The following is a 14211-nucleotide window of genomic DNA, read 5'->3' on the forward strand; positions in this document are numbered from 1 at the left end:
CTAATATCGTGTCCGACTTTCTTTTGTCCACAGCACTGCAGCAGTGGGATGGATGCAACCAATCGCTGGAAGTCCCCTGCGGAAATACTGAACCACGCTGCCTGTATAACTGTCCATAACCGCGAAAGGTTTGCCAGAGTAGGACTATGTGTACGAACTGAGCTCCCCATTATGTCGGACAAGTTTTCGATAGGATTCATCTAGGGCGATCTTGGTGGACAAATTATTCACTCGAATTGTCCATATTCAAACCAATTGTGAGCAATTGTGACCTGATGACAAGGCGCATTGTCATCCATAAAAGTTACGTCGTTGTTTGGTTGTAAATGGTTTCCAAGTAGCCGAAAATAACCATTTACAGTCAACGATCGATTCATTTGAACCAGAGGATCCAGTCAATTGCACGTCAACACGGCTCACACCATTGTGGAGCCCCCAGCAGCTTGCCCAGTACCTTATTGACACATTCGAACCTCGCCATCAGCTTTTACCTACTGAAATTGGAACTCATCTGACCAGGGCGCGGTTTTCAAGTCGTCTAGGGTCCAACCTACATGGTCACGAGCCGACTGGAGGCACTGCAGGCGGCCATGGACTTAGCAAAGGCACTCGCGTGGGTCGTATTCTGCCATAGGCCATTAAGCCCAAATTTCGTCGCACTTTCCTAACGGATACGTTCGTCGCACGTCCCACTTTGATTTCTACTGTTATTTCTCTCAGTACTGTTTTTCTCTGAGCACTGACAAGTCTACGCGGTCGCCGCTGCTCTCGGTCGTAAAGTGAAGGCTGTCGACCATTGCGTTGTCCGTGGTGAGAGATAAGCCCTGAAGTATGGTATTCTGGGCCCACTCTTGACGGATCTCGGAATACTGAATACCCTTACGAGTTCCGAAATGGATGTCCCATGCACCTAGCTGCAAATACCGTTCCGAGTTCAAAGCATGTTAACTCCCCGTCGTGCGGCCATAATCACATCGGAAACCTTTTCACAAATGACAGCTCCGGTAATGCACTCTCTTTTCTACCTTGCGTACGCGATACTATCGCCATCTGTATACGTCCATGTCACTATTCGATTACTTTCATCAGCTTATTCTGAATAAGCACTTATCGTCCTTCAAGTAATTGTAAAAAAGTTATATTTATTAGGTACAAATGCAACAGATCGCGATCTGAGTGAAATTCTGTAGTCCTAAATTTATAGCAGCAGCAAAGAGGAGAGAATGACTGGATGTTTCCTGCTAATAAGAGAGCCACGAGTACGAGTAGAGAGGTAAAAGTAACAATTTCCACCATCGTCCGACTGCCTTCGTGCAGGATAGGAGTCCAGAACCCCCAACAAGGAGGAACATGCGTAAGGTCGACGGGAATGTTGAAACAAACACGCTAGTTTATGTTCATGGAAAACTAAGTGAGTAGACCAAAACCAGAAACACCTCCTAGATCTTACAAACCCATCTCCAGTCCTATTCTCCGCACAATGGGGATGATACACTTTGTTTTGTCGTCGTTGCACTGGATGTCGTGCGTCATCCGGAAAGAGACAGTACCACGTCTAGTCGGACCACACTATACGAGTCTCCAGCCAGTGACTGTCGAGTTTGTCTATTGTTTGAACCAAGAAGACGTGCAGCTTTATGGTTCACTGTGGGCAATGGCCTTTTGCGAGGTATCCAGCCCAAATATGCATTGCATGCCGTTCCCTTTGCTGTGTTCGCTCTGAAACTCGTTGGGATGGACCGCCATCCATTAACAACAGCCTTTCCTGTAGGGTTTGAAACCGATTGTCATACACCAACAAATTAAAACTGTGTGCCCGACCGAGACTCGAACTCGGGACCTTTGCCTTTCGCGGGCAAGTGCTCTACCAACTGAGCTACCGAAGCACGACTCGTGGCCGGTACTCACAGTTTTACTTCTGCCAGTATCTCGTCTCCTACCTTCCAAACTTTACAGAAGCTCTCCTGCGAAGACGAGATACTGGCAGAAGTAAAGCTGTGAGTACCGGCCGTGAGTCGTGCTTCGGTAGCTCAGTTGGTAGAGCACTTGCCCGCGAAAGGCAAAGGTCCCTAGTTCGAGTCTCGGTCGGGCACACAGTTTTAATCTGCCAGGAAGTTTCATATCAGCGCACACTCCGCTGCAGAGCGAAAATCTCATTCTGGAAACATCCCCCAGGCTGTGGCTAAGCCATGTCTCCGCAATATCCTTTCTTTCAGGAGTGCTAGTTCTGCAAGTTTCGCAGGAGAGCTTCTGTAAAGTTTGGAAGGTAGGAGACGAGATACTGGCAGAAGTAAAGCTGTGAGTACCGGCCGTCAGTCGTGCTTCGGTAGCTCAGTTGGTAGAGCACTTGCCCGCGAAAGGCAAACGTCCCGAGTTCGAGTCTCGGTCGGGCACACAGTTTTAATCTGCCAGGAAGTTTCATATCAGCGCACACTTCGCTGCAGAGTGAAAATCTCATTCCACCAACAAATTGGCTAACATCGTTCACGGTTGAAGATGGGGAAGAGCAGATACAGTAGCTCTAGCAGATATAGTAGCTCTCTTGTGCCATTCTTACACGTCTTCACATCGAAACATCTTAGTGCTCTGATTCCATAAAACCGACTGCCACGTACACACCACCTCACTGATATGACTATCGCCAGGCGGTGAAAGGTCACGTGACTCCTTGTATCATTTCTACACGACTTACAGCCCTCTAAGGGAACCAGTGTTGTCTGATAACTAATGCGACTGTTTTAATGATGCGGTGAAGACTCTGTTAGCTGCTGGTGAATATTTCTGGTTTTATGATCGTGATCCGTGGAACTTTTATGTTTCTGACGCTGATCACAAAAAAGTTTCTGAAGGATTATGTTAGTTAATGATCATGTGTTCGTGGCTAGAGTCACCCGGCGGGTAGACCGGTCACCTGGTGCTAGATTATTTAGTTGACACCGCTTCGGAGACTTGCATGACGATGAGGGTGAAATGATGATGAAGACAACACAACACCCTCTTCCTAAGCGGCGAGAATCTCAGACTTGGCGGGGAGCTGAACCCAGGGCCTTCGCTTGGCATTCTTCCGTTCTGACCTCTCATTTGTGGGAGGTGGACGTTTCGCTAGTCAAACAATATAAACCCAAAAATCCAGTTCGAGACGGACCATCACAGACTGCTGCTTTCCTATTGCGATGTATTGCTCACCGCGAGGTGGCGGGCATGGAGCGCCGACGTCTTCTAAAGGCGTCGGCACACGGACCGAGCATTCGAACGTTGAGCGTTGAGCGTGCCGAGTTTCTGACGTCACAGCGTGGAATAGCACGCTCGGCAATCTTTCCGAACGTGCAGAGCAATATCTGGCATGTCAGATATTCTGAGCGTGCGTCTGAGCGTTGACCAATGAGAAGGCACAACGCCACCTACGTCACAAGCACGCCGTCTCCCTTCAGTTGTGAGACGCCATATTGGCATTCATTTCAAGCCTATATGTATATATGCCGTTCCGAGCACCAGCAAATTGAGAATCACTGCAAAACCCGTTGTTAACTGTGTGATTCGTTCCAATAAAATAATGAGAAACATCATATTCGTGGCAAAAGAATTATTGTAACTTGCATATAATGAGAGTAGACTGTTAGAAGGCAGCGACACACTGAAGATCCACCCAAAACGCATTGTTCTTGGTATAATTTGTTATAATTAAATTTCAGTTAGTAACATATCTTCGATTAAGGTTTTTAGCAAGTGGTAACATACTGTGAGTAGACACGAAAGGTGCGAAATTGGACCAGCCGGCACGGTAGCTGAGCGTGTTCGGTCAGAGAGCTGGTTGGCCTCTGTAATAAAAAAAACTGAGTCGAAAGATCAACAAACGAGCTTTAACGGATGCCATGCGACGTCCGCAACGAACAAACACAACGATGAACAACAACAAAAAAAAGCGTAATTAATAGCGTCCTTGTCCTGTAATGAGTTTTTTTGCTGGGGCGGTGGTTCGCGTCCTGACACAACCATTTTTTTTTGTCGTAACATTCACGTTTTTATTAGGTTCTGATACTTTATTATTATTTTAATATAACTATAGACTATAATATTTAATGTTATGTAAATGCAAGTTCACCTTTTTTTTTTTGAGGGGTGACTTTGTTCGATTGGCTTAATCTACAGGACAGCTTGCGCTACCTGTATACAGATATTTTGCTCCTTTTTCTTTTACGCTTCGTAATTCACATGTTGCAAAGGTTCTGCTACTGGGTAGGAACAGTGATCAAGTAAGAGTGACCTTGGGGTTTTACTAAAATGTGGGAATGATGAAATAATGTTTATCTTATTCGGAAAAGTATTCCAAATTTGTAACGCACTGTTTGTAATGGAACTTTTATAAGCCTGTGTCTTTATTAATTGGACATGGTGCTTTCCTTTTCGTGGACGATGGAAGAAATGTGCATTTTAATAGAGCTAACGTGGGAATTTTACGCGCGCCCGTTGAGTAAACAGTGTGATTTACGAACTAGAAACATCCCTCAACTGCCGGTGGAGTGCATTGCGATCGCGTATACCACGTTGGGGCCCACGTACCGTATGCACAAGTCGCATCGTTCCTGAGCGTTCAGCAGCACGTTGAACTTGGCACGTTCAACGTTAACGTCCGACAGCACGGTCTGTGTGCCGACGGCTTAAGAATGAAAAGACAGACCGGAGACGGGCAGTGTGACACGAGCAGGTGAACGTGTGTGATGCGAGCAGGTGTATGTGCCGATTTACATGCCAAGCGTGCCTCACCCGAATTTGGGCTTATGGTAGGCACTAAATGGTGAGGGGCCGAAGTTTACGTAGAGAGATCTACATCTACATCTATCAGGTAGTTTGTGGTAGACAGTAGCGGAGACTGAGCAATGACGTCAGGTATTATTAACCTACCGTGTATGGATTTGCAGGGAGATACGGCGCTTGGCATGAAGGAAACTCCACGTTGTGGTGGTCTGAATTCGCCGCTGTTATCGCGATGCTCGGTGTCATTATGTGGCTCGCGAAAGTAAAATAGGGTGGGTGCTAAGCGTCCTTAGGTGGTGTCACCGTGGAAGGCGCTTTGGCTGCTGGGAAGTTATTTTTTTATGAGGTTGAATAAAGGTGTACGCCACTTTGTTATGATAAAGGTGAGCATCTGCACATTTGTAAGACTTTGTTAATTCCCCGTGTTTAAATTGTTTCAGTGGATTTTGACCTGTTCCTAACACCACTGACTTCTATTAGGGTTATCTGAATTTTACATCTTATCTGCATTAGCCGATATGCTGGCGTGCAAGACAAGGGTTTTATTATTATATGCTACGTTAAACTTGTTTTAAAGCATTTGTGTGATTGGTATTTTACGGAGCTATCTTAGGCGGTGCCGAGCTTATTACAACAGATCATTACTTAATTGCTTTGATTTGCGATCATTGGCCCACTACCTTACCACAGTAACCGTTCGCAAATTGTTTTGCAAATTTGTTGCTACAGGTGTGCTCGTTCCTTATTTTGGAAGTTACCTGTACCTGTCTGTATCTGGACTGTTCGTGATACTGCAGGTAGCATAACATGGGGCCTGGGGGCCACGTTGTGCTTGTTTTATAATTGCTTTGTAATTAGTAATGTTTTTTTGTTTGCAGCTATTTAATAAATGTAAAGTACTGTAATAAAGTGTTATGATTTTAAATTGGTTGCCTCTGGGTTATGTTCCTAGCACTCCGGAGTTTGAACGTAATTTGGACCATTTTCTTGTGTTTATGATCATTCTTGAGCTCCATTTTACGTGCTTGAAGTTCAGTGCTGAATATATATATATATATATATATATATATATATATATATATATATATATATATATATATATATATATATATATATAGAAAAGTTGGTCTCAAGGAAGCCTTACTTTTTCATGCTGTACTTTGTTGATGAAAAGGGAGGTATAGTTCAAGTTTACCATGGAAATGGAAAATGTAAACGGAATATCCTTCACGGACGTATGACTTATGATACGGACCGCAGAAACGAACAAACACAAAATTCTTCGAAATATATGCATACAGACAGATATTTTTATAAAAACTCCATCATCCCCAAAAAAAATGGTTGCGAATAAGAGTATGGTGGGCAGATACAAAAGAATTTCGATACTAGAACATCAACACGCCAAATTAAAACATCTCAAATAGCCGGCCGATGTGGCCGTGAGGTTCTAGGTGCTTCAGTCTCGAACCACGCGACCGCTACGGTCGCAGGTTCGAATCTTGCCTCGGGCATGGATGTGTGTGATGTCCTTAGGTTTACGTAGTTATAAGTTCCAGGGGACTGATGACCTCAGATGTTAAGTCCCATAGTGCTCAGAGCCATCTCAAATAGAATTTTCAAGACTATAGGTACCGAATTCAGAAAAAAATAGTGTTCTGAGCTCAAATAATTATACACCTAAGGACATATTATCGAGTATATGGAGAAAGGATAAAATATGTAAACATAAGGCCAATTGTAATAGAAAGCAAAAAACTATGAAATATACTTACATGTAGACAGTAGTATCAATAAATAAGTTTTATCTCTGACTCACGAATCGTTGTCAAAAATTATGTCTGATAATCTCTACTGATCAAATGAAAACTTCTACCACGCCCTAGTTTGACAGTACTTATGCAGCTCTCCTGTGTGTGAACTGTCAATCGGCAAGACTCAGTGGGGCCAGGAACACATCTGAAGATGTCCAATACAGATCTTGACGAAAAGTTAGGAACAAAAAAGTTTAAAACAATTTTAATATTGAACCATGGACACTTTCGATATCTAATCGAAACAGAAATGTTACCTCTCTGCTGGTCACCAAGCAATGTCCTGCTTGGCATCCCACCAGGGGGCATGCTCGTGGTCTGGCACGTCGTCTTGAGCCTCTCTGGATCAGGCTGGTCTCGGTCATTGGCTTCAAGCAGCTCCGATTGTGGGCTACGTGGGATCTGATGGCTGCGAGCACCTGCCTGAACCAGGTTGTATTTTGAATGCAAGTCTGAATTTCCAGATTCACTTGGGTGGGAAAGACGTTGCTCAAAAGCAGGATGGCTCTGGTTTCACCCTGCTGTTAATTACCTGCACACACACAGGCAGAGTGGTGCAGTGGAAGCGGATGGTCTTCTTTGGTGAGCATCTTATTCGCTGCTGTAGGGTGTGCTGTATCGTTGGCTTACGCCTACTCTACCAGCAACACACATTACATCTAAGCTATGCAGACAACGGGCTTCCTAGCAGATGACACATGAGGGCTGCCACATTACACATGGCCACCAGATGGCAAACTAAGCGCCGACAGGGAACGCTGGCACACTAACATCTGTCTTACACCGATCACGTGGCAAGAAGCAGGACCAACTGTATCCATGCAGCTGGGGGCTGTACGCAGGCCAGTGGCCAGTTTATTCCAAGTGGTCAAGGCGCCGAATGCACTCGCATTTCTTCTATCAGGAACAGAGCCAGCATTACGCCGTCATCACTATCTGTGGCTGCCTGCACACCCCCAACCTATGATGTGGCCTTCTGGGCCGAAGATATGGACATCATTATTGTGACTGGCCATTGGGCAACATAAAAATTTTCTATTGATCACTGTCAGTATCATGCAGTACTTAGATTTTTGTCACATCTTCTGAACGTTCACTGTGGCTCGTCCTCTAGGGTCTTTAACCAAGTGAACATTTCTTACTACCTATGGTAGTGTGATGTTCTTACTCGAAGTCTTCACACGAAAAGTTCCAGCGATCCGGGAGACTGTGACAGTCTCGCTCGCAATATCAATATCTGTTTGCTTTAATTGTAGGAGAAGTCTCTTTGATCTCATAAGCGTTTCAGCGCAAACTTACGTAATAGTAGTTACAGGCCTTTAGCCTTACATTTTTTAGTCCAGATAATATAATTAGCTTGTTGTAGGCTCTTTGTTAAATATTCAGGTCGTAATCAGTTTGAGCCAGAGTGCTTCATTTGTTCGATAAGTATTCAAGGCTTAATCTTACTGACGTTTGTGTGTTTAATACTTCCTTCTGCCGGAGTTGATTGTATAAGTTCAATGACATTTTTAAAGTTCATTCTACTGTGCGTGTTTCCCTTGAGCCACCTATGGCGAATACGTTAATGTATTTTCACTCTGAGCTCCAGATGACCACTTGCTAAGACGTGTTTACTGGCGGCTATGTCCGCGATTTACCTCAGCCTTATGTGCGCACATGGCCTTTACGGCTTTTGCATGGTGCATAATTCGTGGAGACTGCCGGTTGTGCTTCTAACACGTGTTCAGCATGCAGGTAAGTTCAGTTTTTTGTCCTAATCGAGCCCACTACGGTGTTCTGTTTTTTATTATATGTACATACATTTTTATTACATTGCTAACAACGCAAGTGGTGTACTTTGCTAAGAGTTCTATCTGCTTATGTTGCATATATTCTGTTAGTGGTATGCTGATGGGCGGTTTTTCGATTTATTGATATACGTTTTATCGTTACACATTTGTTTAATACTGTTCTTTCTCAATCGAATGTCAGTGGGATTCAGGTTCAGATTAACTGTAATTGCTCACTACTTCGCACTGAGATCTGTTGGGCTTTAGTGTGGGTGTTCTGGATCATGTTAAGCAATTATGCGTCAACAAATTTAACCTTTTTTCTGCATCTTGTTTGTAAATGGGTGTATTTACACAATTTTGGGGCGCTGAATTCTCTGCTAAAATCTGTTTTCTCTATCACATCACTTTTCATTGTTACACAGCAGAATCAAAAACAGTATTGGCGAACATCTTCAGCATTAAAACAAACAATAAATACATATTGAACACTTACAAACTTAATAAGTACATACGGATATTATGGCAATAGAAGTTCTACATTAGTTCACAACACGGATCTCTTTGTAACAGCATTCAATCTGCTCATCGCTTACGGTTCCCAAATCTTGAATGTAACAAGTGAATTTTAAACGAGATCTATAACCTAGGTCCTTGAAGCTGGCTAACGGATCACTCACAACAGAAACGTAGTTACGGTCTCTTTTGTTGCCCACAAAGCCATTCAGAGTTGCTTTCAAAGAGGACAAGCATATAATTCGATATTTGTGAATTTGGTGTCAAAGGTTGCAAATGCACTGAAGACGCGGCTGGAAACTTTATGTTCAGTTTCGCGTGAATGACCTGCAGTGTTTGTGAAGGAGAAGGACGAGCGTGAGAAATGGTCTTTATGCTCACGCCATACCATTGGAACAGCGAATGGCATGACTCATTGTTTAGCTTTCAACCATTCGGTTAAATTAGTTGTACAGGATATGCAGGCAATATAAAGTGCAAAATTCTTATCTGATCAACAAGAGGACAATCAAACTACAATTTATACTCTTTCGTAACTCAATCAGTTGTTTTCTTTGAGATTTTTTGGTGAATTTTCCACACCCATATTAAAACTTGTTGGTTTCATTTAGACAATAAGGACTTACCTCTGTAAGTTTTAAACATCACATTAGTCAACCATCTCACACAACGGACACTCGATGATGTAACAAAGACTCGCAACATACATTTGGACCGAGGTAAGTATGATGAAAACTGCACCATGCTTGTTTCAATATGCATTAGATCGTAACGACTCTTTTGCACAATGAATTATCTTGCGATCAGGTAAGTACAGTTTATGATGTTTAGAACGCCTGAAATTCATTGAAGCTTTTTAGGTCTTCCTATACTAAAATAAAAGAACATTAGACACCTATACAAAGGAAGAGTAAACAGCGAAAGATGAAAAATAAACAACAAAATACCCTTAAAAACTGAAAAAGCTTACTTGCTAGAACATTGTGAAAGGTAGTTTCGGATTCTACACTCCTAAATCCGTACTAACTGATTTATCAGATCCCAGACGCAAAGTGGCTGTGGAGAAGTGTTATTAGTACCCAATTGTACATGTTTTTATGAATGTCCACGCCTCTTATAGTGTGAGCGTTCTGTTAAAGTTATTCATTAGTGCCAATGGCTCCTTATTTAAGTCATTTTGGCGTTGTGTCGTCAATTTTAGATATATATTTTGATCATTGTCCACTGTTCTTGTAGTGTTGTGTCTGGTCTGCGGCTATGACCAAACATCCATCTGCGTTAGCTTCATTAGTAGCTAATTTGCTGATGAAGATGTTTTCCTCTTTGTTTCAGTTCATATGTGCTTGCCCGCTACAGATGGAAACAAAGGACTGGAGAGCTTAAAATCAAATTATGTTAACTTGTACAATTTCAGATTGCAAATTTTTGTTACCTACTTGAATGTATGTATTAAAGCTGTCATTGTTGCTAGATGTGTGCTAAAACAATAAACTACATAACTGATATTTATGAATAAATCTATTTTCTGATAAGAATGTTATTTGATTATTTAGGCAGCACCCTACCGCTCCCAGCTGCTCAGTAGAATGACTGTTTCAAACATATCGTTTATTTTTCAGTCTCAGGTGCACGTTGTTTTAATACAAGTTTTGGTCACCCTGATTAGTCTTGAGGCCTATGTAGTTACATCAAGAACACGTCTGTCTGTACCGCAACTACAAATCAGTATTCTGATGAATGGTTCTGATACAGATACGAAGCATCTACACTCGTATGCAAAATTGAGGACGAAAGTAGCTTTCGTGTGATGAGTTGCTGCCAAGTAATACTGCTCGATGAAACTTTGACCATATGTGGAAGGAACTGGTACAGTATACTGCAGAATGTAACTGAAAGAAACGCACAATGAGACGAACATAAATAACGATTTTATTCAAAACCAATAACTGCGCTCAAGTCACCGCTGTTCATGATGGTCTCGTGGACGTTACAAACGGTGGGACATGGTTCTAAATAGGGCGTGTGATCACCAGGGACGGCATTGCATGCTCTACAACGTACTCCCACGCTGGCAAAGAACGTTGGTGTGGTATGGCGTTCCAGTCCTGAACCAGCTTGGCTGACAACAGCTGGATGGTCGAGGCAGAAGTGCAACAGTGTCAGGATAGCGTTACAGGTTTTAGAGGTCAAAAGCCAGTGCAGCATTTTGCCTCCACCGACCGTTAACACTCTGAACAAGCGAGCGATCATGTTAGACAGTGCTGGAAGTACCATCGTATGAAGAGAGGCGGGAACACTTAATGCACCAAGGGGACTGTCGAACATGATCGTTTTCCTCTGACCAGTGTTTTGGCGCGGGGAGGCATAATGTTGCACGAGATTACTGACTTCCGAGCCTTCGAACACGGTACACTGTCAGGTCAACGTTAGTGCGACACACACTGAACTTCTCCCGCATGAGCGTCCTTCCAGGGCAACACATTGCACAGTATGTAATGCTACCCGTCCTGTTAAGGACCATGTCCCGCATTTCTTAATGTCCAAGGAACCATCATGAATCGCGATGAGTTGCCTGTGATTATTGCCTCTCAATAAAAGTGTCATTACACATTACTTGACAGTGACGCGTCGTGTGAACGTTACTTTCGTCCTTACGTTTAGCTCAACAGTGCATACAGATCTGAAGATGATCCAGGGAGATCGAAACTGGTAATATAAGATGTGCACCTGGGACTGAAAATTAAATAATATATACTGAAGCGCCGAAAAAGTGATACAGGCAAGCGTAATCAAATGCAAAGTTATGTAAACAGGCAGAATACTGTGCCGCGGTCGGCAACGCTTGTATAAGACAACAAGTGAATGGCGGAGGTGTTTGGTCGGTTACTGCTGATACAATGGCAGGTTATTAAGATTTAAATGAGGTTGAACGTTGTGTTTTAGTCAGCGCACGAGAGATGGGACACAGCATCTCCGAGGCAGCGATAAAGTGGAGATTTTCCAGTACGAGCATTTCACAAGCGTGCCGCGAATATCAGGAATAGAGTAAAGCATCAAATTTCCGACACTGCTGCGGCCGGAAAAAGATCCTGCAAGAACGGGACCAACGAGGACCGAAGTCAATCGTTCAACGTGACAAGTACAACCCTTCCACAAATTGCTGCAGATTTCAACGTTGGGCCGCCAAAAAGTGTCAGCGTCCGAACCGATCAACATAATATCATCGATACTAGTGTACCATTGATAAATGCACGACACAAAGCTTTACGCGTCGCCTGTGCCGGTATAGATCGACATTAGACTGTTGATGGCTGGCAACATGTTGCCTGGTCGGACGAGTCTCGTTTCAGTTCCGTCCAGCACTACTTCAGACATTAGTCGAGTCCATGTGTAACGGTGGAAATGCAAATCCTCCTATTTCCATCTATTGCAAATTTTTTCCTTATTTTGTTACCTGAACATTTTTCTGTGTCTTTATAGATTGTAATTGTTTTATTGTATGTATATATACACTCCTGGAAATTGAAATAAGAACACCGTGAATTCATTGTCCCAGGAAGGGGAAACTTTATTGACACATTCCTAGGGTCAGATACATCACATGATCACACTGACAGAACCACAGGCACATAGACACAGGCAACAGAGCATGCACAATGTCGCCACTAGTACAGTGTATATCCACCTTTCGCAGCAATGCAGGCTGCTATTCTCCCATGGAGACGATCGTAGAGATGCTGCATGTAGTCCTGTGGAACGGCTTGCCATGCCATTTCCACCTGGCGCCTCAGTTGGACCAGCGTTCGTGCTGGACGTGCAGACCGCGTGAGACGACGCTTCATCCAGTCCCAAACATGCTCAATGGGGGACAGATCCGGAGATCTTGCTGGCCAGGGTAGTTGACTTACACCTTCTAGAGCACGTTGGGTGGCACGGGATACATGCGGACGTTCATTGTCCTGTTGGAACAGCAAGTTCCCTTGCCGGTCTAGGAATGGTAGAACGATGGGTTCGATGACGGTTTGGATGTACCGTGCACTATTCAGTGTCCCCTCTACGATCACCAGTGGTGTACGGCTAGTGTAGGAGATCGCTCCCCACACCATGATGCCGGGTGTTGGCCCTGTGTGCCTCGGTCGTATGCAGTCCTGATTGTGGCGCTCACCTGCACGGCGCCTAACACGCATACGACCATCATTGGCACCAAAGTAGAAGCGACTCTCATCGCTGAAGACGACACGTCTCCATTCGTCCCTCCATTCACGCCTGTCGCGACACCACTGGAGGCGGGCTGCACGATGTTGGGGCGTGAGCGGAAGACGGCCTAACGGTGTGCGGGACCGTAGCCCAGCTTCATGGAGACGGTTGCGAATGGTCCTCGCCGATACCCCAGGAGCAACAGTGTCCCTAATTTGCTGGGAAGTGGCGGTGCGGTCCCCTACGGCATTGCGTAGGATCCTATGGTCTTGGCGAGCATCCGTGCGTCGCTGCGGTCCGGTCCCAGGTCGACGGGCACGTGCACCTTCCGCCGACCACTGGCGACAACATCGATGTACTGTGGAGACCTCACGCCCCACGTGTTGAGCAATTCGGCGGTACGTCCACCCGGCGTCCCGCATGCCCACTATACGCCCTCGCTCAAAGTCCGTCAACTGCACATACGGTTCACGTCCACGCTGTCGCGGTATGCTACCAGTGTTAAAGACTGCGATGGAGCTCCGTATGCCACGGCAAACTGGCTGACACTGACGGCGGCGGTGCACAAATGCTGCGCAGCTAGCGCCATTCGACGGCCAACACCGCAGTTCCTGGTGTGTCCGCTGTGCCGTGCGTGTGATCATTGCTTGTACAGCCCTCTCGCAGTGTCCGGAGCAAGTATGGTGGGTCTGACACACCGGTGTCAATGTGTTCTTTTTTCCATTTCCAGGAGTATATATATATATATATATATATATATATATATATATATATATATATATATTCTGTGTCTTTATAGATTGTAATTGTTTTATTGTACACACACACACACACACACACATATATATATATATATATATATATATATATATATATATATATATATATATATATGCATTTATGTCGATGTATAATTGGTTTGTTTTGTAAATATTATTTGTATTTTTACGCTGGGTTTGGCCTAGGGAAAACTATGCTATCGAACGGATACATCGATAGGTCGTGTGGAGAACCAAAGTATTTAGGATCTTTGGTAGTGGGAACTCGGCCGCGTGGAGCGTGGGCAGAGGGGAGTCTGGCTGGAGTAGGGCGGTGGAGCAGGTGTGTTGTGTGCCACTCCCGTGAGATGCCGCGCTTTCGGGGTTTGGCAGCATGTA

At 44.3% G+C, this 14211-nt stretch overlaps 1 protein-coding gene across 1 annotated transcript in view; it reads right to left on the minus strand.

Moving 5' to 3' along the window:
- Window positions 1–14211, minus strand: part of LOC126094833 (hemocyte protein-glutamine gamma-glutamyltransferase-like) — a 369792-nt gene that overhangs the window by 86932 nt on the left and 268649 nt on the right. The gene's annotated exons all lie outside the window — the stretch shown is intronic.

Source organism: Schistocerca cancellata, chromosome 8 (assembly GCF_023864275.1).
Source record: "Schistocerca cancellata isolate TAMUIC-IGC-003103 chromosome 8, iqSchCanc2.1, whole genome shotgun sequence".
In the NCBI taxonomy this organism is placed as follows: domain Eukaryota; kingdom Metazoa; phylum Arthropoda; class Insecta; order Orthoptera; family Acrididae; genus Schistocerca; species Schistocerca cancellata.